Below are 25,518 nucleotides of genomic sequence, written 5' to 3'. Positions count from 1 at the left end.
ATTCTTCCTGGGGTTTATTATGGATCCCCATTAGTTCCTGCTAAGGCAGCAGCTACTCTTCCTGGGGTTTATTATGGATCCTCATTAGTTCCTGCCAAGGCAGCAGCTACTCTTCCTGGGGTTTATTATGGAACCCCATTAGTTCCTGCTAAGGCAGCAGCTACTCTTCCTGGGGTTTATTATGGATCCCCATTAGTTCCTGCTAAGAATCTCAGTTTAACCGCCTCTGACGATGTCACACTTCCTCATCTAAAGGTGAAAGGTTAACAGAATGGTGTTTGTCAGAAGGCCACGAGACATCCTGAAAACCGGTCTGCTCACAAAGTTTGTCTGTGGGCGTCCGAAACGGCCTTCAAAACTATTATGGGATGAGACGAGACTCTCACGAACAGAACGGGGATCTCCGGTTTGGCCTTCAAAACTATTACGGGAAAGACGAGACTCTCACGAACAGAACGGGGATCTCCGGTTTGGCCTTCAAAACTATTACGGGAAAGACGAGACTCTCACGAACAGAACGGTGATCTCCGGTTTGGCCTTCAAAACTATTATGGGAAAGACGAGACTCTCACGAACAGAACGGGGATCTCCGGTTTGGCCTTCAAAACTATTATGGGAAAGACGAGACTCTCACGAACAGAACGGTGTTCTCCGGTTTGCTCTACGACCCCAACGAGAGGGTTTGGGACTCGTCTGTGGTCGTCGGTACAGCCCATCTGAACAGTTTGGGCTACACACTAACGAGGGGTTAAATACCTGTTAAAGAAAATACAAACGTTTCCTGATCTTTATTTTATCTCTCAGATATCGGACAGACACTTCAGAACAAACTTCCTTCACATTTTGTTTGGGGATCTATCGGCTTTTCTATGGGCTAATAGCAGTAAGGACTGTGTTATTCAATGTGTTTCTAATAGCAGTAAGGACTATCTGTTATTCAATGTGTTTCTATGGGCTAATAGCAGTAAGGACTATCTGTTATTCAATGTGTTTCTAATAGCAGTAAGGACTATCTGTTATTCAATGTGTTTCTATGGGCTAATAGCAGTAAGGACTATCTGTTATTCAATGTGTTTCTAATAGCAGTAAGGACTATCTGTTATTCAATGTGTTTCTAATAGCAGTAAGGACTATCTGTTATTCAATGTGTTTCTATTGGCTAATAGCAGTAAGGACTATCTGTTATTCAATGTGTTTCTAATAGCAGTAAGGACTATCTGTTATTCAATGTGTTTCTATTGGCTAATAGCAGTAAGGACTATCTGTTATTCAATGTGTTTCTATGGGCTAATAGCAGTAAGGACTATCTGTTATTCAATGTGTTTCTATTGGCTAATAGCAGTAAGGACTATCTGTTATTCAATGTGTTTCTATGGGCTAATAGCAGTAAGGACTATCTGTTATTCAATGTATTTCTAATAGCAGTAAGGACTATCTGTTATTCAATGTGTTTCTAATAGCAGTAAGGACTATCTGTTATTCAATGTGTTTCTATTGGCTAATAGCAGTAAGGACTATCTGTTATTCAATGTGTTTCTATGGGCTAATAGCAGTAAGGACTATCTGTTATTCAATGTGTTTCTATTGGCTAATAGCAGTAAGGACTATCTGTTATTCAATGTGTTTCTATGGGCTAATAGCAGTAAGGACTATCTGTTATTCAATGTGTTTCTAATAGCAGTAAGGACTATCTGTTATTCAATGTGTTTCTATTGGCTAATAGCAGTAAGGACTATCTGTTATTCAATGTGTTTCTAATAGCAGTCAGGACTATCTGTTATTCAATGTGTTTCTATGGGCTAATAGCAGTAAGGACTATCTGTTATTCAATGTGTTTCTATTGGCTAATAGCAGTAAGGACTATCTGTTATTCAATGTGTTTCTAATAGCAGTAAGGACTATCTGTTATTCAATGTGTTTCTATGGGCTAATAGCAGTAAGGACTATCTGTTATTCAATGTGTTTCTATTGGCTAATAGCAGTAAGGACTATCTGTTATTCAATGTGTTTCTAATAGCAGTAAGGACTATCTGTTATTCAATGTGTTTCTAATAGCAGTAAGGACTATCTGTTATTCAATGTGTTTCTAATAGCAGTAAGGACTATCTGTTATTCAATGTGTTTCTAATAGCAGTAAGGACTACCTGTTATTCAATGTGTTTCTAATAGCAGTAAGGACTACCTGTTATTCAATGTGTTTCTATTGGCTAATAGCAGTAAGGACTGTCTGTTATTCAATGTGTTTCTATTGGCTAATAGCAGTAAGGACTGTCTGTTATTCAATGTGTTTCTATTGGCTAATAGCAGTAAGGACTATCTGTTATTCATTGTGTTTCTATGGGCTAATAGCAGTAAGGACTATCTGTTATTCAATGTGTTTCTATTGGCTAATAGCAGTAAGGACTATCTGTTATTCAATGTGTTTCTATGGGCTAATAGCAGTAAGGACTATCTGTTATTCAATGTGTTTCTATGGGCTAATAGCAGTAAGGACAAATACAAATGTTCATCAAATATTTGTTTTATATTTTTGATACCTCGAGGAGTCTAAATCAAATAACAAGAAGATCCTTGGTTTGACCTTCTTAAAACAATTCCATATCGTTCAGTAGAACCCCTCCCCCCGGCACAGACAGGACTTAGACTGTATTAAGGCATAAAATAACAAGAAGATCCTTGGTTTGACCTTCTTAAAACAATTCCACATCGTTCAGTAGAACCCCCCCCCCCCGGCACAGACAGACAGGACTTAGACTGTATTAAGGCATGAAATAACAACATCAACATCATAACACCACTACATTTCTACGACACAAAACGTACCATACAACCATACAAGCATATTAGAATGGACTGGAGTGGAGAGTGTGTGTGTCTCCTCACAGTCCCTGTTGTTCCAGAAGGTGTAGTTCTGATTCTATGATTCTATTCTTGTGATGTGTGTCTCCTCACAGTCCCTGTTGTTCCAGAAGGTGTAGTTCTGATTCTATGATTCTATGATTCCATTCTTGTGATGTGTGTCTCCTCACAGTCCCTGTTGTTCCAGAAGGTGTAGTTCTGATTCTATGATTCTATGATTCTATTCTTGTGATGTGTGTCTCCTCACAGTCCCTGTTGTTCCAGAAGGTGTAGTTCTGATTCTATGATTCCATTCTTGTGATGTGTGTCTCCTCACAGTCCCTGTTGTTCCAGAAGGTGTAGTTCTGATTCTATGATTCTATGATTCTATTCTTGTGATGTGTGTCTCCTCACAGTCCCTGTTGTTCCAGAAGGTGTAGTTCTGATTCTATGATTCTATGATTCCATTCTTGTGATGTGTGTCTCCTCACAGTCCCTGTTGTTCCAGAAGGTGTAGTTCTGATTCTATGATTCTATGATTCCATTCTTGTGATGTGTGTCTCCTCACAGTCCCTGTTGTTCCAGAAGGTGTAGTTCTGATTCTATGATTCTATGATTCCATTCTTGTGATGTGTGTCTCCTCACAGTCCCTGTTGTTCCAGAAGGTGTAGTTCTGATTCTATGATTCTATGATTCCATTCTTGTGATGTGTGTCTCTTCACAGTCCCTGTTGTTCCAGAAGGTGTAGTTCTGATTCTATGATTCTATTCTTGTGATGTGTGTCTCCTCACAGTCCCTGTTGTTCCAGAAGGTGTAGTTCTGATTCTATGATTCTATTATTGTGATGTGTGTCTCCTCACAGTCCCTGTTGTTCCAGAAGGTGTAGTTCTGATTCTATTATTGTGATGTGTGTCTCCTCACAGTCCCTGTTGTTCCAGAAGGTGTAGTTGTGATTCTATGATTCTATTCTTGTGATGTGTGTTCTATGATTCTATTCTTGTGATGTGTGTCTCCTCACAGTCCCTGTTGTTCCAGAAGGTGTAGTTCTGATTCTATGATTCTATTCTTGTGATGTGTGTCTCCTCACAGTCCCTGTTGTTCCAGAAGGTGTAGTTCTGATTCTATTATTGTGATGTGTGTCTCCTCACAGTCCCTGTTGTTCCAGAAGGTGTAGTTCTGATTCTATTATTGTGATGTGTGTCTCCTCACAGTCCCTGTTGTTCCAGAAGGTGTAGTTGTGATTCTATGATTCTATTCTTGTGATGTGTGTTCTATGATTCTATTCTTGTGATGTGTGTCTCCTCACAGTCCCTGTTGTTCCAGAAGGTGTAGTTCTGATTCTATGATTCTATTCTTGTGATGTGTGTCTCTTCACAGCCCCTGTTGTTCCAGAAGGTGTAGTTCTGATTCTATGATTCTATTCTTGTGATGTGTGTCTCCTCACAGTCCCTGTTGTTCCAGAAGGTGTAGTTCTGATTCTATGATTCTATGATTCTATTCTTGTGATGTGTGTTCTATGATTCTATCCTTGTGATGTGTGTCTCTTCACAGTCCCTGTTGTTCCAGAAGGTGTAGTTCTGATTCTATGATTCTATTCTTGTGATGTGTGTCTCCTCACAGTCCCTGTTGTTCCAGAAGGTGTAGTTCTGATTCTATTATTGTGATGTGTGTCTCCCTGTTGTTCCCAAAGGTGTAGTTCTGATTCTATTCTTGTGATGTGTGTCTCCTCACAGTCCCTGTTGTTCCAGAAGGTGTAGTTCTGATTCTATGATTCTATGATTCTATTCTTGTGATGTGTGTCTCCTCACAGTCCCTGTTGTTCCAGAAGGTGTAGTTCTGATTCTATGATTCTATGATTCCATTCTTGTGATGTGTGTCTCCTCACAGTCCCTGTTGTTCCAGAAGGTGTAGTTCTGATTCTATGATTCTATTCTTGCGGCCTGTGTCACTTCCAGCGGTTGATTCGTCTGAGCTGTATGTAGGCCAAGACCATACACACCGTAATGATCCCAGACAGAGCTACATGGTTCTGCCAGAAACCCCAGGTGCTGTAGTCTAGTCCCTGGGTCTCCAGGTACACCTCCCCTGGAAGGCTGAGAGAGAGATAGAGAGAGGGGTTAAAGGTCAGAAACCCCAGGTGCTGTAGTCTATTCCCTGGGTCTCCAGGTACACCTCCCCTGGAAGACTGAGAGAGAGAGAGGGGTTAAAGGTCAGAAACCCCCAGTGCTGTAGTCTATTCCCTGGGTCTCCAGGTACACCTCCCCTGGAAGGCTGAGAGAGAGAGAGAGGGGTTAAAGGTCAGAAACCCCAGGTGCTGTAGTCTATTCCCTGGGTCTCCAGGTAAACCTCCCCTGGAAGACAGAGAGAGAGCGAGGGGTTAAAGGTCAGAAGCCCCCAGTGCTGTAGTCTATTCCCTGGGTCTCCAGGTACACCTCCCCTGGAAGAGAGAGAGAGGGGTTAAAGGTCAGAAACCCCAGGTGCTGTCGTCTATATTCCCTGGGTCTCCAGGTACATCTCACCTGGAAGACGAGAGGAGAAAGAATTATAGAATTATAGAGATCTGCCACACGGTGGCGGTGTCGGCATATAGATGGATGGCTGAGGAGAATAAAAGGAGAGGACAGAGAATGAAAGGAGAGAACAGAGAGAATGAAAGGAGAGAATAGAGAGAATGAAAGGAGAGAACAGAGAGAATGAAAGGAGAGAACAGAGAGAATGAAAGGAGAGAACAGAGAGAATGAAAGGAGAGAACAGAGAGAATGAAAGGAGAGGACAGAGAATGAAAGGAGAGAGTGAAAGGAGAGAACAGAGAGATTGAAAGGAGAGAACAGAGAGAATGAAAGGAGAGAACAGAGAGAATGAAAGGAGAGAACAGAGAGAATGAAAGGAGAGAACAGAGAGAATGAAAGGAGAGAACAGAGAGAATGAAAGGAGAGAACAGAGAGAATGAAAGGAGAGAACAGAGAGAATGAAAGGAGAGAACAGAGAGAATGAAAGGAGAGAACAGAGAATGAAAGGAGAGAACAGAGAATGAAAGGAGAGGACAGAGAGAATGAAAGGAGAGAACAGAGAGAATGAAAGGAGAGAACAGAGAATGAAAGGAGAGAGTGAAAGGAGAGAACAGAGAGAGTGAAAGGAGAGGACAGAGAGAATGAAAGGAGAGAACAGAGAGAATGAAAGGAGAGAACAGAGAGAATGAAAGGAGAGGACAGAGAGAATGAAAGGAGAGAACAGAGATAATGAAAGGAGAGCACAGAGAATGAAAGGAGAGCACAGAGAATGAAAGGAGAGAGTGAAAGGAGAGAACGAAAGGAGAGAATGAAAGGAGAGGACAGAGAGAATGAAAGGAGAGAATGAAAGGAGAGAACAGAGAGAATGAAAGGAGAGGACAGAGAGAATGAAAGGAGAGAACAGAGAGAATGAAAGGAGAGAACAGAGAGAATGAAAGGAGAGAACAGAGAGAATGAAAGGAGAGAACAGAGATGAAAGGAGAGAACACAGAGAATGAAAGGAGAGAAAGAGAGAATGAAAGGAGAGAATGAGAGAGAATGAAAGGAGAGGACAGAGAGAATGAAAGGAGAGAATGAAAGGAGAGAACAGAGAGAATGAAAGGAGAGAACAGAGAATGAAAGGAGAGAGTGAAAGGAGAGAATGAAAGGAGAGGACAGAGAGAATGAAAGGAGAGAATGAAAGGAGAGAACAGAGAGATTGAAAGGAGAGAACAGAGAGAATGAAAGGAGAGAACAGAGAGAATGAAAGGAGAGAATAGAGAGAATGAAAGGAGAGAACAGAGAGAATGAAAGGAGAGAACAGAGAGAATGAAAGGAGAGGACATAGAGAATGAAAGGAGAGAATAGAGAGAATGAAAGGAGAGAACAGAGAGAATGAAAGGAGAGAACAGAGAGAATGAAAGGAGAGAGTGAAAGGAGAGAACAGAGAGAATGAAAGGAGAGGACAGAGAGAATGAAAGGAGAGGACAGAGAGAATGAAAGGAGAGAACAGAGAGAATGAAAGGAGAGAATAGAGAGAATGAAAGGAGAGAACAGAGAGAATGAAAGGAGAGAACAGAGAGAATGAAAGGAGAGAACAGAGAATGAAAGGAGAGAGTGAAAGGAGAGAACAGAGAGAATGAAAGGAGAGAACAGAGAGAATGAATGGAGAGAATAGAGAGAATGAAAGGAGAGAACAGAGAGAATGAAAGGAGAGAACAGAGAGAATGAAAGGAGAGAACAGAGAGAATGAAAGGAGAGAACAGAGAATGAAAGGAGAGAATGAAAGGAGAGAACAGAGAGAATGAAAGGAGAGAACAGAGAATGAAAGGAGAGAATGAAAGGAGAGAACAGAGAGAATGAAAGGAGAGAACAGAGAATGAAAGGAGAGAATGAAAGGAGAGAACAGAGAGAATGAAAGGAGAGAACAGAGAATGAAAGGAGAGAACAGAGAGAATGAATGGAGAGAATAGAGAGAATGAAAGGAGAGAACAGAGAGAATGAAAGGAGAGAACAGAGAGAATGAAAGGAGAGAACAGAGAGAATGAAAGGAGAGAACAGAGAATGAAAGGAGAGAACAGAGAGAATGAATGGAGAGAATAGAGAGAATGAAAGGAGAGAACAGAGAGAATGAAAGGAGAGAACAGAGAGAATGAAAGGAGAGAATGAAAGGAGAGAACAGAGAGAATGAAAGGAGAGAACAGAGAATGAAATTGAGAGAGAGAAAGGAGAGAACAGAGAATGAAAGGAGAGAGTGAAAGGAGAGAATGAAAGGAGAGGACAGAGAGAATGAAAGGAGAGAGTGAAAGGAGAGAACAGAGAGAATGAAAGGAGAGAACAGAGAGAATGAAAGGAGAGAACAGAGAGAATGAAAGGAGAGAACAGAGAGAATGAAAGGAGAGAACAGAGAGAATGAAAGGAGAGAACAGAGAATGAAAGGAGAGAATGAAAGGAGAGAACAGAGAGAATGAAAGGAGAGAACAGAGAATGAAAGGAGAGAATGAAAGGAGAGAACAGAGAGAATGAAAGGAGAGAACAGAGAATGAAAGGAGAGAATGAAAGGAGAGAACAGAGAGAATGAAAGGAGAGGACAGAGAGAATGAAAGGAGAGAACAGAGAGAATGAAAGGAGAGAACAGAGAGAATGAAAGGAGAGAACAGAGAGAATGAAAGGAGAGAACAGAGAGAATGAAAGGAGAGAACAGAGAGAATGAAAGGAGAGAACAGAGAATGAAAGGAGAGAACAGAGAGAATGAATGGAGAGAATAGAGAGAATGAAAGGAGAGAACAGAGAGAATGAAAGGAGAGAACAGAGAGAATGAAAGGAGAGAATGAAAGGAGAGAACAGAGAGAATGAAAGGAGAGAACAGAGAATGAAATTGAGAGAGTGAAAGGAGAGAACAGAGAATGAAAGGAGAGAGTGAAAGGAGAGAATGAAAGGAGAGGACAGAGAGAATGAAAGGAGAGAGTGAAAGGAGAGAACAGAGAGAATGAAAGGAGAGAACAGAGAGAATGAAAGGAGAGAACAGAGAGAATGAAAGGAGAGAACAGAGAGAATGAAAGGAGAGGATGAAAGGAGAGAACAGAGAGAATGAAAGGAGAGAATGACAGGAGAGAATGAAAGGAGAGAATGAAAGGAGAGGACAGAGAGAATGAAAGGAGAGAATGAAAGGAGAGGATGAAAGGAGAGAACAGAGAGAATGAAAGGAGAGAGTGAAAGGAGAGAACAGAGAGAATGAAAGGAGAGAACAGAGAGAATGAAAGGAGAGGATGAAAGGAGAGAACAGAGAGAATGAAAGGAGAGAATGATAGGAGAGAACAGAGAGAATGAAAGGAGAGAACAGAGAGAATGAAAGGAGAGAACAGAGAGAATGAAAGGAGAGAACAGAGAGAATGAAAGGAGAGAACAGAGAGAATGAAAGGAGAGGACAGAGAGAATGAAAGGAGAGAATGAAAGGAGAAGACAGAGAGAATGAAAGGAGAGAACAGAGAGAATGAAAGGAGAGAACAGAGAGAATGAAAGGAGAGAACAGAGAGAATGAAAGGAGAGAATGAAAGGAGAAGACAGAGAGAATGAAAGGAGAGAATGAAAGGAGAGAACAGAGAGAATGAAAGGAGAGAACAGAGAGAATGAAAGGAGAGAATGAAAGGAGAGAATGAAAGGAGAAGACAGAGAGAATGAAAGGAGAGAATGAAAGGAGAGAACAGAGAGAATGAAAGGAGAGAATGAAAGGAGAGAATGAAAGGAGAGGACAGAGAGAATGAAAGGAGAGGACAGAGAGAATGAAAGGAGAGAATGAAAGGAGAGTGAGAGGTCAACTTACATGGTTGTGTTGCTGTAGAATATTTGTCCTTTAAACTCATTAATGGTCACCGCCTGATGGGGAGACAGAGGGAGAGAATAAACACACTATTACTATCAGAATGTCCAACTCTCTAATAGGACCGTAAGACTGTCTAATAGGACCATCAATCAGACTGTCCAACTCTCTAATAGGACCATCAATCAGACTGTCCAACTCTCTAATAGGACCATCAGACTGTCTAATAGGACCATCAATCAGACTGTCCAACTCTCTAATAGGACCATCAATCAGACTGTCCAACTCTCTAATAGGACCGTAAGACTGTCTAATAGGACCATCAATCAGACTGTCCAACTCTCTAATAGGACCATCAGACTGTCTAACTCTCTAATAGGACCATCAGACTGTCCAACTCTCTAATAGGACCATCAGACTGTCCAACTCTCTAATAGGACCATCAATCAGACTGTCCAACTCTCTAATAGGACCATCAGGCTGTCTAATAGGACCATCAGACTATCCAACTCTCTAATAGGACCATCAGACTGTCCAACTCTCTAATAGGACCATCAGACTATCCAACTCTCTAATAGGACCGTCAGACTGTCCAACTCTCTAATAGGACCATCAGACTGTCCAACTCTCTAATAGGACCATCAGACTGTCCAACTCTCTAATAGAACCATCAGACTGTCCAACTATCTAATAGGACCACCAGACTGTCTAATAGGACCATCAGACTGTCCAACTCTCTAATAGGACCGTCTGACTGTCCAACTCTCTAATAGGACCGTCAGACTATCCAACTCTCTAATAGGACCGTCAGACTGTCCAACTCTCTAATAGGACCGTCAATCAGACTGTCCAACTCTCTAATAGGACCATCAGACTGTCCAACTCTCTAATAGGACCGTCAATCAGACTGTCCAACTCTCTAATAGGACCATCAGACTGTCCAACTCTCTAATAGAACCATCAGACTGTCCAACTATCTAATAGGACCACCAGACTGTCTAATAGGACCATCAGACTGTCCAACTCTCTAATAGGACCGTCTGACTGTCCAACTCTCTAATAGGACCATCAATCAGACTGTCCAACTCTCTAATAGGACCATCAATCAGAATGTCCAACTCTCTAATAGGACCATCAATCAGACTGTCCAACTCTCTAATAGGACCATCAGACTGTCCAACTCTCTAATAGGAACATCAGACTGTCCAACTCTCTAATAGGACCATCAGACTGTCCAACTCTCTAATAGGACCATCAATCAGACTGTCCAACTCTCTAATAGGACCATCAATCAGACTGTCCAACTATCTAATAGGACCATCAATCAGACTGTCCAACTCTCTAATAGGACCATCAGACTGTCTAATAGGACCATCAATCAGACTGTCCAACTCTCTAATAGGACCATCAATCAGACTGTCCAACTCTCTAATAGGACCGTAAGACTGCCTAATAGGACCATCAATCAGACTGTCCAACTCTCTAATAGGACCATCAGACTGTCTAACTCTCTAATAGGACCATCAGACTGTCCAACTCTCTAATAGGACCATCAGACTGTCCAACTCTCTAATAGGACCATCAATCAGACTGTCCAACTCTCTAATAGGACCATCAGACTGTCTAATAGGACCATCAGACTATCCAACTCTCTAATAGGACCATCAGACTGTCCAACTCTCTAATAGGACCATCAGACTATCCAACTCTCTAATAGGACCGTCAGACTGTCCAACTCTCTAATAGGACCATCAGACTGTCTAATAGGACCATCAGACTATCCAACTCTCTAATAGGACCGTCAGACTATCCAACTCTCTAATAGGACCGTCAGACTGTCCAACTCTCTAATAGGACCGTCAATCAGACTGTCCAACTCTCTAATAGGACCATCAGACTGTCCAACTCTCTAATAGGACCGTCAATCAGACTGTCCAACTCTCTAATAGGACCATCAGACTGTCCAACTCTCTAATAGAACCATCAGACTGTCCAACTATCTAATAGGACCACCAGACTGTCTAATAGGACCATCAGACTGTCCAACTCTCTAATAGGACCGTCTGACTGTCCAACTCTCTAATAGGACCATCAATCAGACTGTCCAACTCTCTAATAGGACCATCAATCAGAATGTCCAACTCTCTAATAGGACCATCAATCAGACTGTCCAACTCTCTAATAGGACCATCAGACTGTCCAACTCTCTAATAGGAACATCAGACTGTCCAACTCTCTAATAGGACCATCAGACTGTCCAACTCTCTAATAGGACCATCAATCAGACTGTCCAACTCTCTAATAGGACCATCAATCAGACTGTCCAACTATCTAATAGGACCATCAATCAGACTGTCCAACTCTCTAATAGGACCATCAGACTGTCTAATAGGACCATCAATCAGACTGTCCAACTCTCTAATAGGACCATCAATCAGACTGTCCAACTCTCTAATAGGACCATCAGACTGCCTAATAGGACCATCAATCAGACTGTCCAACTCTCTAATAGGACCATCAGACTGTCTAACTCTCTAATAGGACCATCAGACTGTCCAACTCTCTAATAGGACCATCAGACTGTCCAACTCTCTAATAGGACCATCAATCAGACTGTCCAACTCTCTAATAGGACCATCAGACTGTCTAATAGGACCATCAGACTATCCAACTCTCTAATAGGACCATCAGACTGTCCAACTCTCTAATAGGACCATCAGACTATCCAACTCTCTAATAGGACCGTCAGACTGTCCAACTCTCTAATAGGACCATCAGACTGTCTAATAGGACCATCAGACTATCCAACTCTCTAATAGGACCATCAGACTGTCCAACTCTCTAATAGGACCATCAGACTGTCCAACTCTCTAATAGGACCGTCAATCAGACTGTCCAACTCTCTAATAGGACCATCAGACTGTCCAACTCTCTAATAGAACCATCAGACTGTCCAACTCTCTAATAGGACCACCAGACTGTCCAACTCTCTAATAGGACCATCAGACTGTCCAACTCTCTAATAGGACCATCTAATGACTGTCCAACTCTCTAATAGGACCATCAATCAGACTGTCCAACTCTCTAATAGGACCATCAATCAGAATGTCCAACTCTCTAATAGGACCATCAATCAGACTGTCCAACTCTCTAATAGGACCATCAGACTGTCCAACTCTCTAATAGGAACATCAGACTGTCCAACTCTCTAATAGGACCATCAGACTGTCCAACTCTCTAATAGGACCATCAATCAGACTGTCCAACTCTCTAATAGGACCATCAATCAGACTGTCCAACTATCTAATAGGACCATCAATCAGACTGTCCAACTCTCTAATAGGACCATCAGACTGTCCAACTCTCTAATAGGACCCTCAGACTGTCCAACTCTCTAATAGGACCATCAGACTGTCCAACTCTCTAATAGTACCATCAGACTGTCCAACTCTCTAATAGTACCATCAGACTGTCCAACTCTCTAATAGGACCATCAATCAGACTGTCCAACTCTCTAATAGGACCATCAATCAGACTGTCCAACTCTCTAATAGGACCATCAATCAGACTGTCCAACTCTCTAATAGGACCATCAATCAGACTGTCCAACTCTCTAATAGGACCATCAGACTGTCCAACTCTCTAATAGGACCATCAGACTGTCCAACTCTCTAATAGGACCATCAGACTGTCCAACTCTCTAATAGGACCGTCAGACTGTCCAACTCTCTAATAGGACCATCAGACTGTCCAACTCTCTAATAGGACCATCAATCAGACTGTCCAACTCTCTAATATGACCATCAGACTGTCCAACTCTCTAATAGGACCATCAATCAGACTGTCCAACTCTCTAATAGGACCATCAGACTGTCCAACTCTCTAATAGGACCATCAGACTGTCCAACTCTCTAATAGGACCATCAGACTGTCCAACTCTCTAATAGGACCATCAGACTGTCCAACTCTCTAATAGGACCATCAGACTGTCCAACTCTCTAATAGGACCATCAATCAGACTGTCCAACTCTCTAATAGGACCATCAGACTGTCCAACTGTCTAATAGGACCATCAGACTGTCCAACTCTCTAATAGGACCATCAGACTGTCCAACTCTCTAATAGGACCCTCAGACTGTCCAACTCTCTAATAGGACCATCAGACTGTCCAACTCTCTAATAGGACCATCAATCAGACTGTCCAACTCTCTAATAGGACCCTCAGACTGTCCAACTCTCTAATAGGACCATCAGACTGTCCAACTCTCTAATAGGACCATCAGACTGTCCAACTCTCTAATAGGACCATCAGACTGTCCAACTCTCTAATAGGACCATCAGACTGTCCAACTCTCTAATAGTACCATCAGACTGTCCAACTCTCTAATAGGACCGTCAGACTGTCCAACTCTCTAATAGGACCATCAGACTGTCCAACTCTCTAATAGGACCATCAATCAGACGGTCCAACTCTCTAATATGACCACCAGACTGTCCAACTCTCTAATAGGACCATCAGACTGTCCAACTCTCTCATAGGACCATCAGACTGTCCAACTATCTAATAGGACCATCAATCAGACTGTCCAACTCTCTAATAGGACCATCAATCAGACTGTCCAACTCTCTAATAGGACCATCAGACTGTCCAACTCTCTAATAGGACCATCAATCAGACTGTCCAACTCTCTAATAGGACCATCAGACTGTCCAACTCTCTAATAGGACCATCAATCAGACTGTCCAACTCTCTAATAGGACCATCAGACTGTCCAACTCTCTAATAGGACCATCAGACTGTCCAACTCTCTAATAGGACCAATCAATCAGACTGTCCAACTCTCTAATAGGACCATCAGACTGTCCAACTCTCTAATAGGACCATCAGACTGTCCAACTCTCTAATAGGACCGTCAGACTGTCCAACTCTCTAATAGGACCATCAGACTGTCCAACTCTCTAATAGGACCATCAATCAGACTGCCCAACTCTCTAATATGACCATCAGACTGTCCAACTCTCTAATAGGACCATCAATCAGACTGTCCATCTCTCTAATAGGACCATCAATCAGACTGTCCAACTCTCTAATAGGACCATCAGACTGTCCAACTCTCTAATAGGACCATCAGACTGTCCAACTCTCTAATAGGACCATCAGACTGTCCAACTATCTAATAGGACCATCAGACTGTCCAACTCTCTAATAGGACCATCAGACTGTCCAACTCTCTAATAGGACCATCAGACTGTCCAACTCTCTAATAGTACCATCAGACTGTCCAACTCTCTAATAGGACCATCAGACTGTCCAACTCTCTAATAGGACCATCAGACTGTCCAACTCTCTAATAGGACCATCAATCAGACTGTCCAACTCTCTAATAGGACCATCAGACTGTCCAACTCTCTAATAGGACCATCAGACTGTCCAACTCTCTAATAGGACCATCAGACTGTCCAACTCTCTCATAGGACCATCAATCAGACTGTCCAACTCTCTAATAGGACCATCAGACTGTCCAACTCTCTAATAGGACCATCAGACTGTCCAACTCTCTAATAGGACCATCAATCAGACTGTCCAACTCTCTAATAGGACCATCAGACTGTCCAACTCTCTAATAGGACCCTCAGACTGTCCAACTCTCTAATAGGACCCTCAGACTGTCCAACTCTCTAATAGGACCATCAGAATGTCCAACTCTCTAATAGGACCATCAATCAGACTGTCCAACTCTCTAATAGGACCATCAATCAGACTGTCCAACTCTCTAATAGGACCATCAATCAGACTGTCCAACTCTCTAATAGGACCATCAGACTATCCAACTCTCTAATAGGACCGTCAGACTGTCCAACTCTCTAATAGGACCATCAGACTGTCTAATAGGACCATCAGACTATCCAACTCTCTAATAGGACCGTCAGACTATCCAACTCTCTAATAGGACCATCAGACTGTCCAACTCTCTAATAGGACCGTCAATCAGACTGTCCAACTCTCTAATAGGACCATCAGACTGTCCAACTCTCTAATAGGACCGTCAATCAGACTGTCCAACTCTCTAATAGGACCATCAGACTGTCCAACTCTCTAATAGAACCATCAGACTGTCCAACTATCTAATAGGACCACCAGACTGTCTAATAGGACCATCAGACTGTCCAACTCTCTAATAGGACCATCAGACTATCCAACTCTCTAATAGGACCATCAATCAGACTGTCCAACTCTCTAATAGGACCATCAATCAGAATGTCCAACTCTCTAATAGGACCATCAATCAGACTGTCCAACTCTCTAATAGGACCATCAGACTGTCCAACTCTCTAATAGGACCATCAGACTGTCCAACTCTCTAATAGGACCATCAGACTGTCCAACTCTCTAATAGGACCATCAATCAGACTGTCCAACTCTCTAATAGGACCATCAATCAGACTGTCCAACTATCTAATAGGACCATCAATCAGACTGTCCAACTCTCTAATAGGACCATCAGACTGTCCAACTCTCTAATAGGACCATCAGACTGTCCAACTCTCTAATAGGACCATCAGACTGTCCAACTCTCTAATAGGACCATCAGACTGTCCAACTCTCTAATAGGACCATCAGACTGTCCAACTCTCTAATAGGACCATCAATCAGACTGTCCAACTCTCTAATAGGACCATCAATCAGACTGTCCAACTCTCTAATAGGACCATCAATCAGACTGTCCAACTCTCTAATAGGACCATCAATCAGACTGTCCAACTCTCTAATAGGACCATCAGACTGTCCAACTCTCTAATAGGACCATCAGACTGTCCAACTCTCTAATAGGACCATCAGACTGTCCAACTCTCTAATAGGACCATCAGACTGTCCAACTCTCTAATAGGACCATCAGACTGTCCAACTCTCTAATAGGACCATCAATCAGACTGTCCAACTCTCTAATAGACCATCAGACTGTCCAACTCTCTAATAGGACCATCAATCAGACTGTCCAACTCTCTAATAGGACCATCACTCAGACTGTCCAACTCTCTAATAGGACCATCAGACTGTCCAACTCTCTAATAGGACCATCAGACTGTCCAACTCTCTAATAGGACCATCAGACTGTCCAACTCTCTAATAGGACCATCAGACTGTCCAACTCTCTAATAGGACCATCAATCAGACTGTCCAACTCTCTAATAGGACCATCAGACTGTCCAACTGTCTAATAGGACCATCAGACTGTCCAACTCTCTAATAGGACCATCAGACTGTCCAACTCTCTAATAGGACCCAGACTCAGACTGTCCAACTCTCTAATAGGACCATCAGACTCAGACTGTCCAACTCTCTAATAGGACCATCAATCAGACTGTCCAACTCTCTAATAGGACCCTCAGACTGTCCAACTCTCTAATAGGACCATCAGACTGTCCAACTCTCTAATAGGACCATCAGACTGTCCAACTCTCTAATAGGACCATCAGACTGTCCAACTCTCTAATAGGACCATCAGACTGTCCAACTCTCTAATAGTACCATCAGACTGTCCAACTCTCTAATAGGACCGTCAGACTGTCCAACTCTCTAATAGGACCATCAGACTGTCCAACTCTCTAATAGGACCATCAATCAGACGGTCCAACTCTCTAATATGACCACCAGACTGTCCAACTCTCTAATAGGACCATCAGACTGTCCAACTCTCTCATAGGACCATCAGACTGTCCAACTATCTAATAGGACCATCAATCAGACTGTCCAACTCTCTAATAGGACCATCAATCAGACTGTCCAACTCTCTAATAGGACCATCAGACTGTCCAACTCTCTAATAGGACCATCAATCAGACTGTCCAACTCTCTAATAGGACCATCAGACTGTCCAACTCTCTAATAGGACCATCAATCAGACTGTCCAACTCTCTAATAGGACCATCAGACTGTCCAACTCTCTAATAGGACCATCAATCAGACTGTCCAACTCTCTAATAGGACCATCAGACTGTCCAACTCTCTAATAGGACCATCAGACTGTCCAACTCTCTAATAGGACCATCAGACTGTCCAACTCTCTAATAGGACCATCAGACTGTCCAACTCTCTAATAGGACCATCAATCAGACTGTCCAACTCTCTAATATGACCATCAGACTGTCCAACTCTCTAATAGGACCATCAATCAGACTGTCCAACTCTCTAATAGGACCATCAATCAGACTGTCCAACTCTCTAATATGACCATCAGACTGTCCAACTCTCTAATAGGACCATCAGACTGTCCAACTCTCTCATAGGACCATCAGACTGTCCAACTATCTAATAGGACCATCAGACTGTCCAACTCTCTAATAGGACCATCAGACTGTCCAACTCTCTAATAGGACCATCAGACTGTCCAACTCTCTAATAGGACCATCAGACTGACTCCAACTCTCTAATAGGACCATCAGACTGTCCAACTCTCTAATAGGACCATCAGACTGTCCAACTCTCTAATAGGACCATCAATCAGACTGTCCAACTCTCTAATAGGACCCTCAGACTGTCCAACTCTCTAATAGGACCATCAGACTGTCCAACTCTCTAATAGGACCATCAGACTGTCCAACTCTCTAATAGGACCATCAGACTGTCCAACTCTCTAATAGGACCATCAGACTGTCCAACTCTCTAATAGGACCATCAGACTGTCCAACTATCTAATAGGACCATCAATCAGACTGTCCAACTCTCTAATAGGACCATCAGACTGTCCAACTCAATAGGACCCTCAGACTGTCCAACTCTCTAATAGGACCATCAGACTGTCCAACTCTCTAATAGGACCATCAGAATGTCCAACTCTCTAATAGGACCATCAATCAGACTGTCCAACTCTCTAATAGGACCATCAATCAGACTGTCCAACTCTCTAATAGGACCATCAATCAGACTGTCCAACTCTCTAATAGGACCATCAATCAGACTGTCCAACTCTCTAATAGAACCATCAGACTGTCCAACTCTCTAATAGGACCATCAGACTGTCCAACTCTCTAATAGGACCATCAATCAGACTGTCCAACTCTCTAATAGGACCATCAGACTGTCCAACTCTCTAATAGGACCATCAGACTGTCCAACTCTCTAATAGGACCGTCAGACTGTCCAACTCTTTAATAGGACCATCAGACTGTCCAACTCTCTAATAGGACCATCAATCAGACTGTCCAACTCTCTAATAGGACCATCAGACTGTCCAACTCTCTAATAGGACCATCAATCAGACTGTCCAACTCTCTAATAGGACCATCAATCAGACTGTCCAACTCTCTAATAGGACCATCAATCAGACTGTCCAACTCTCTAATAGGACCATCAATCAGACTGTCCAACTCTCTAATAGGACCATCAATCAGACTGTCCAACTCTCTAATAGGACCATCAGACTGTCCAACTCTCTAATAGGACCATCAGACTGTCCAACTCTCTAATAGGACCATCAATCAGACTGTCCAACTCTCTAATAGGACCATCAATCAGACTGTCCAACTCTCTAATAGGACCATCAGACTGTCCAACTATCTAATAGGACCATCAGACTGTCCAACTCTCTAATAGGACCATCAACCAGACTGTCCAACTCTCTAATAGTACCATCAGACTGTCCAACTCTCTAATAGGACCATCAGACTGTCCAACTATCTAATAGGACCATCAGACTGTCCAACTCTCTAATAGGACCATCAATCAGACTGTCCAACTCTCTAATAGTACCATCAGACTGTCCAACTCTCTAATAGGACCATCAGACTGTCCAACTCTCTAATAGGACCATCAGACTGTCCAACTATCTAATAGGACCATCAATCAGACTGTCCAACTCTCTAATAGGACCATCAGACTGTCCAACTCTCTAATAGGACCATCAATCAGACTGTCCAACTCTCTAATAGGACCATCAGACTGTCCATCTCTCTAATAGGACCATCAATCAGACTGTCCAACTCTCTAATAGGACCATCAGACTGTCCAACTCTCTAATAGGACCATCAGACTGTCCAACTCTCTAATAGGACCATCAGACTGTCCAACTATCTAATAGGACCATCAATCAGACTGTCCAACTCTCTAATAGGACCATCAGACTGTCCAACTCTCTAATAGGACCCTCAGACTGCCCAACTCTCTAACAGGACCATCAGACTGTCCAACTCTCTAATAGTACCATCAGACTGTCCAACTCTCTAATAGGACCATCAATCAGACTGTCCAACTCTCTAATAGGACCATCAGACTGTCCAACTCTCTAATATGACCATCAGACTGTCCAACTCTCTAATAGGACCATCAGACTGTCCAACTCTCTAATAGAACCGATCAGACTGTCCAACTCTCTAATAGAACCGTCAGACTGTCCCAACTCTCTAATAGGACCATCAGACTGTCCAACTCTCTAATAGGACCATCAATCAGACTGTCCAACTCTCTAATAGACCATCAGACTGTCCAACTCTCTAATAGGACCATCAGACTGTCCAACTCTCTCATAGGACCATCAGACTGTCCAACTCTCTCAATAGGACCATCAATCAGACTGTCCAACTCTCTAATAGGACCATCAATCAGACTGTCCAACTCTCTAATAGGACCATCAGACTGTCCAACTCTCTAATAGGACCATCAGACTGTCCAACTCTCTAATAGGACCATCAGACTGTCCAACTCTCTAATAGGACCATCAGACTGTCCAACTCTCTAATAGGACCATCAGACTGTCCAACTCTCTAATAGGACCATCAGACTGTCCAACTCTCTAATAGGACCATCAATCAGACTGTCCAACTCTCTAATAGACCATCAATCAGACTGTCCAACTCTCTAATAGGACCATCAATCAGACTGTCCAACTCTCTAATAGGACCATCAGACTGTCCAACTCTCTAATAGGACCATCAATCAGACTGTCCAACTCTCTAATAGGACCATCAATCAGACTGTCCAACTCTCTAATAGGACCATCAGACTGTCCAACTCTCTAATAGGACCATCAATCAGACTGTCCAACTCTCTAATATGACCATCAGACTGTCCAACTCTCTAATAGGACCATCAGACTGTCCAACTCTCTAATAGGACCATCAGACTGTCCAACTCTCTAATAGGACCATCAATCAGACTGTCCAACTCTCTAATAGGACCATCAATCAGACTGTCCAACTCTCTAATAGGACCATCAGACTGTCCAACTCTCTAATAGGACCATCAATCAGACTGTCCAACTCTCTAATATGACCATCAGACTGTCCAACTCTCTAATAGGACCATCAGACTGTCCAACTCTCTAATAGGACCATCAGACTGTCCAACTCTCTAATAGACCATGTGACTGTCCAACTCTCTAATAGACTGTCCAACTCTCTAATAGGACCATCAGACTGTCCAACTCTCTAATAGGACCATCAGACTGTCCAACTCTCTAATAGGACCATCAGACTGTCCAACTCTCTAATAGGACCATCAGACTGTCCAACTCTCTAATAGGACCATCAGACTGTCCAACTCTCTAATAGGACCATCAGACTGTCCAACTCTCTAATAGGACCATCAGACTGTCCAACTCTCTAATAGGACCATCAGACTGTCCAACTCTCTAATAGGACCATCAGACTGTCCAACTCTCTAATAGGACCATCAATCAGACTGTCCAACTCTCTAATAGGACCATCAGACTGTCCAACTCTCTAATAGGACCATCAATCAGACTGTCCAACTCTCTAATAGGACCATCAATCAGACTGTCCAACTCTAATAGGACCATCACTGTCCAACTCTCTAATAGGACCATCAGACTGTCCAACTCTCTAATAGGACCATCAGACTGTCCAACTCTCTAATAGGACCATCAATCAGACTGTCCAACTCTCTAATAGGACCATCAGAGACTGTCCAACTCTCTAATAGGACCATCAGACTGTCCAACTCTCTAATAGGACCATCAGACTGTCCAACTATCTAATAGGACCATCAGACTGTCCAACTCTCTAATAGGACCATCAGACTGTCCAACTCTCTAATAGGACCATCAGACTGTCCAACTCTCTAATAGGACCATCAGACTGTCCAACTCTCTAATAGGACCATCAATCAGACTGTCCAACTCTCTAATAGGACCATCAATCAGACTGTCCAACTCTCTAATAGGACCATCAGACTGTCCAACTCTCTAATAGGACCATCAGACTGTCCAACTCTCTAATAGGACCATCAGACTGTCCAACTCTCTAATAGGACCATCAGACTGTCCAACTCTCTAATAGGACCATCAGACTGTCCAACTATCTAATAGGACCATCAGACTGTCCAACTCTCTAATAGGACCATCAGACTGTCCAACTCTAATAGGACCATCAGACTGTCCAACTCTCTAATAGGACCATCAACCAGACTGTCCAACTCTCTAATAGGACCATCAGACTGTCCAACTCTCTAATAGGACCATCAGACTGTCCAACTCTCTAATAGGACCATCAGACTGTCCAACTCTCTAATAGGACCATCAATCAGACTGTCCAACTCTCTAATAGTACCATCAGACTGTCCAACTCTCTAATAGGACCATCAGACTGTCCAACTCTCTAATAGGACCATCAGACTGTCCAACTCTAATAGGACCATCAATCAGACTGTCCAACTCTCTAATAGGACCATCAATCAGACTGTCCAACTCTCTAATAGGACCATCAGACTGTCCAACTCTCTAATAGGACCATCAATCAGACTGTCCAACTCTCTAATAGGACCATCAATCAGACTGTCCAACTCTCTAATAGGACCATCAGACTGTCCAACTCTCTAATAGGACCATCAATCAGACTGTCCAACTCTCTAATAGGACCATCAGACTGTCCAACTCTCTAATAGGACCATCAGACTGTCCAACTCTCTAATAGGACCATCAGACTGTCCAACTCTCTAATAGGACCATCAGACTGTCCAACTCTCTAATAGGACCATCAGACTGTCCAACTCTCTAATAGGACCATCAGACTGTCCAACTCTCTAATAGGACCATCAGACTGTCCAACTCTCTAATAGGACCAATCAGACTGTCCAACTCTCTAATAGACCATCAGACTGTCCAACTCTCTAATAGGACCATCAGACTGTCCAACTCTCTAATAGGACCATCAGACTGTCCAACTCTCTAATAGGACCATCAGACTGTCCAACTCTCTAATAGGACCATCAGACTGTCCAACTCTCTAATAGGACCATCAGACTGTCCAACTCTCTAATAGGACCATCAGACTGTCCAACTGAATAGGACCATCAGACTGTCCAACTCTCTAATAGGACCATCAGACTGTCCAACTATCTAATAGGACCATCAGACTGTCCAACTCTCTAATAGGACCATCACTGTCCAACTGTCTAATAGGACCATCAGACTGTCCAACTCTCTAATAGGACCATCAGACTGTCCAACTCTCTAATAGGACCATCAATCAGACTGTCCAACTCTCTAATAGGACCATCAGACTGTCCAACTCTCTAATGGGACCATCAATCAGACTGTCCAACTCTCTAATAGGACCATCAATCAGACTGTCCAACTCTCCAATAGGACCATCACTGTCCAACTCTATAATAGGACCATCAGACTGTCCAACTCTCTAATAGGACCATCAGACTGTCCAACTCTCTAATAAGACCATCAATCAGACTGTCAACTCTCTAATAGGACCATCAGAGACTGTCCAACTCTCTAATAGGACCATCAGACTGTCCAACTCTCTAATAGGACCATCAGACTGTCCAACTATCTAATAGGACCATCAGACTGTCCAACTCTCTAATAGGACCATCAGACTGTCCAACTCTCTAATAGGACCATCAGACTGTCCAACTCTCTAATAGGACCATCAGACTGTCCAACTCTCTAATAGGACCATCCATCAGACTGTCCAACTCTCTAATCGGACCATCAATCAGACTGTCCAACTCTCTAATAGGACCATCAGACTGTCCAACTCTCTAATAGGACCATCAGACTGTCCAACTATCTAATAGGACCATCAGACTGTCCAACTCTCTAATAGGACCATCAGACTGTCCAACTCTCTAATAGGACCATCAGACTGTCCAACTCTCTAATCTAATAGACTGTCCAACTCTCTAATAGGACCAGACTGTCCAACTCTCTAATAGGACCATCAGACTGTCCAACTCTCTAATAGGACCATCAGACTGTCCAACTCTCTAATAGGACCATCAACCAGACTGTCCAACTCTCTAATAGTACCATCAGACTGTCCAACTCTCTAATAGGACCATCAGACTGTCCAACTATCTAATAGGACCATCAGACTGTCCAACTCTCTAATAGGACCATCAATCAGACTGTCCAACTCTCTAATAGTACCATCAGACTGTCCAACTCTCTAATAGGACCATCAGACTGTCCAACTCTCTAATAGGACCATCAGACTGTCCAACTATCTAATAGGACCATCAATCAGACTGTCCAACTCTCTAATAGGACCATCAGACTGTCCAACTCTCTAATAGGACCATCAATCAGACTGTCCAACTCTCTAATAGGACCATCAGACTGTCCAACTCTCTAATAGGACCATCAGACTGTCCAACTCTCTAATAGGACCATCAATCAGACTGTCCAACTCTCTAATAGGACCATCAATCAGACTGTCCAACTCTCTAATAGGACCATCAATCAGACTGTCCAACTCTCTAATAGGACCATCAATCAGACTGTCCAACTCTCTAATAGGACCATCAGACTGTCCAACTCTCTAATAGGACCATCAGACTGTCCAACTCTCTAATAGGACCATCAATCAGACTGTCCAACTCTCTAATAGGACCATCAATCAGACTGTCCAACTCTCTAATAGGACCATCAGACTGTCCAACTCTCTAATAGGACCATCAGACTGTCCAACTCTCTAATAGGACCATCAATAGTACCAGACTGTCCAACTCTCTAATAGTACCATCAGACTGTCCAACTCTCTAATAGGACCATCAGACTGTCCAACTATCTAATAGGACCATCAATCTGACTGTCCAACTCTCTAATAGTACCATCAATCAGACTGTCCAACTCTCTAATAGGACCATCAGACTGTCCAACTCTCTAATAGGACCATCAGACTGTCCAACTCTCTAATAGGACCATCAGACTGTCCAACTATCTAATAGGACCATCAATCAGACTGTCCAACTCTCTAATAGGACCATCAGACTGTCCAACTCTCTAATAGGACCATCAATCAGACTGTCCAACTCTCTAATAGGACCATCAGACTGTCCATCTCTCTAATAGGACCATCAATCAGACTGTCCAACTCTCTAATAGGACCATCAGACTGTCCAACTCTCTAATAGGACCATCAGACTGTCCAACTCTCTAATAGGACCATCAGACTGTCCAACTCTCTAATAGGACCATCAATCAGACTGTCCAACTCTCTAATAGGACCATCAGACTGTCAACTCTCTAATATGACCATCAGACTGTCCAACTCTCTAATAGGACCATCAGACTGTCCAACTCTCTAATAGAACCGTCAGACTGTCCCACTCTCTAATAGAACCGTCTGTCCCAACTCTCTAATAGGACCATCAGACTGTCCAACTCTCTAATAGGACCATCAATCAGACGGTCCAACTCTCTAATATGACCATCAGACTGTCCAACTCTCTAATAGGACCATCAGACTGTCCAACTCTCTAATAGGACCATCAGACTGTCCAACTCTCTATAGGACCATCAATCAGACTGTCCAACTCTCTAATAGGACCATCAATCAGACTGTCCAACTCTCTAATAGGACCATCAGACTGTCCAACTCTCTAATAGGACCATCAGACTGTCCAACTCTCTAATAGGACCATCACTGTCCAACTCTCTAATAGGACCGTCAGACTGTCCAACTCTCTAATAGGACCATCAGACTGTCCAACTCTCTAATAGGACCATCAGACTGTCCAACTCTCTAATAGGACCATCAATCAGACTGTCCAACTCTCTAATATGACCATCAATCAGACTGTCCAACTCTCTAATAGGACCATCAATCAGACTGTCCAACTCTCTAATAGGACCATCAGACTGTGTCCAACTCTCTAATAGGACCATCAATCAGACTGTCCAACTCTCTAATAGGACCATCAATCAGACTGTCCAACTCTCTAATAGGACCATCAGACTGTCCAACTCTCTAATAGGACCATCAATGTCAGACAACTCTCTAATATGACCATCAGACTGTCCAACTCTCTAATAGGACCATCAGACTGTCAACTCTCTCATAGGACCATCAGACTGTCCAACTATCTAATAGGACCATCAGACTGTCCAACTCTCTAAT

At 42.9% G+C, this 25,518-nt stretch overlaps 1 pseudogene; it reads right to left on the bottom strand.

Annotated features, from left to right (window-relative positions):
• Positions 1 to 2,505: 2,505 nt before the first annotated feature.
• Positions 2,506 to 25,518, bottom strand: part of LOC127925918 (broad substrate specificity ATP-binding cassette transporter ABCG2-like) — a 48,613-nt pseudogene continuing 25,600 nt past the window's right edge.

This window comes from Oncorhynchus keta, unplaced genomic scaffold (assembly GCF_023373465.1).
Source record: "Oncorhynchus keta strain PuntledgeMale-10-30-2019 unplaced genomic scaffold, Oket_V2 Un_contig_6503_pilon_pilon, whole genome shotgun sequence".
Classification (NCBI taxonomy): Eukaryota; Metazoa; Chordata; class Actinopteri; order Salmoniformes; family Salmonidae; genus Oncorhynchus; species Oncorhynchus keta.
This window is presented reverse-complemented; position numbering and strand designations above follow the sequence as displayed.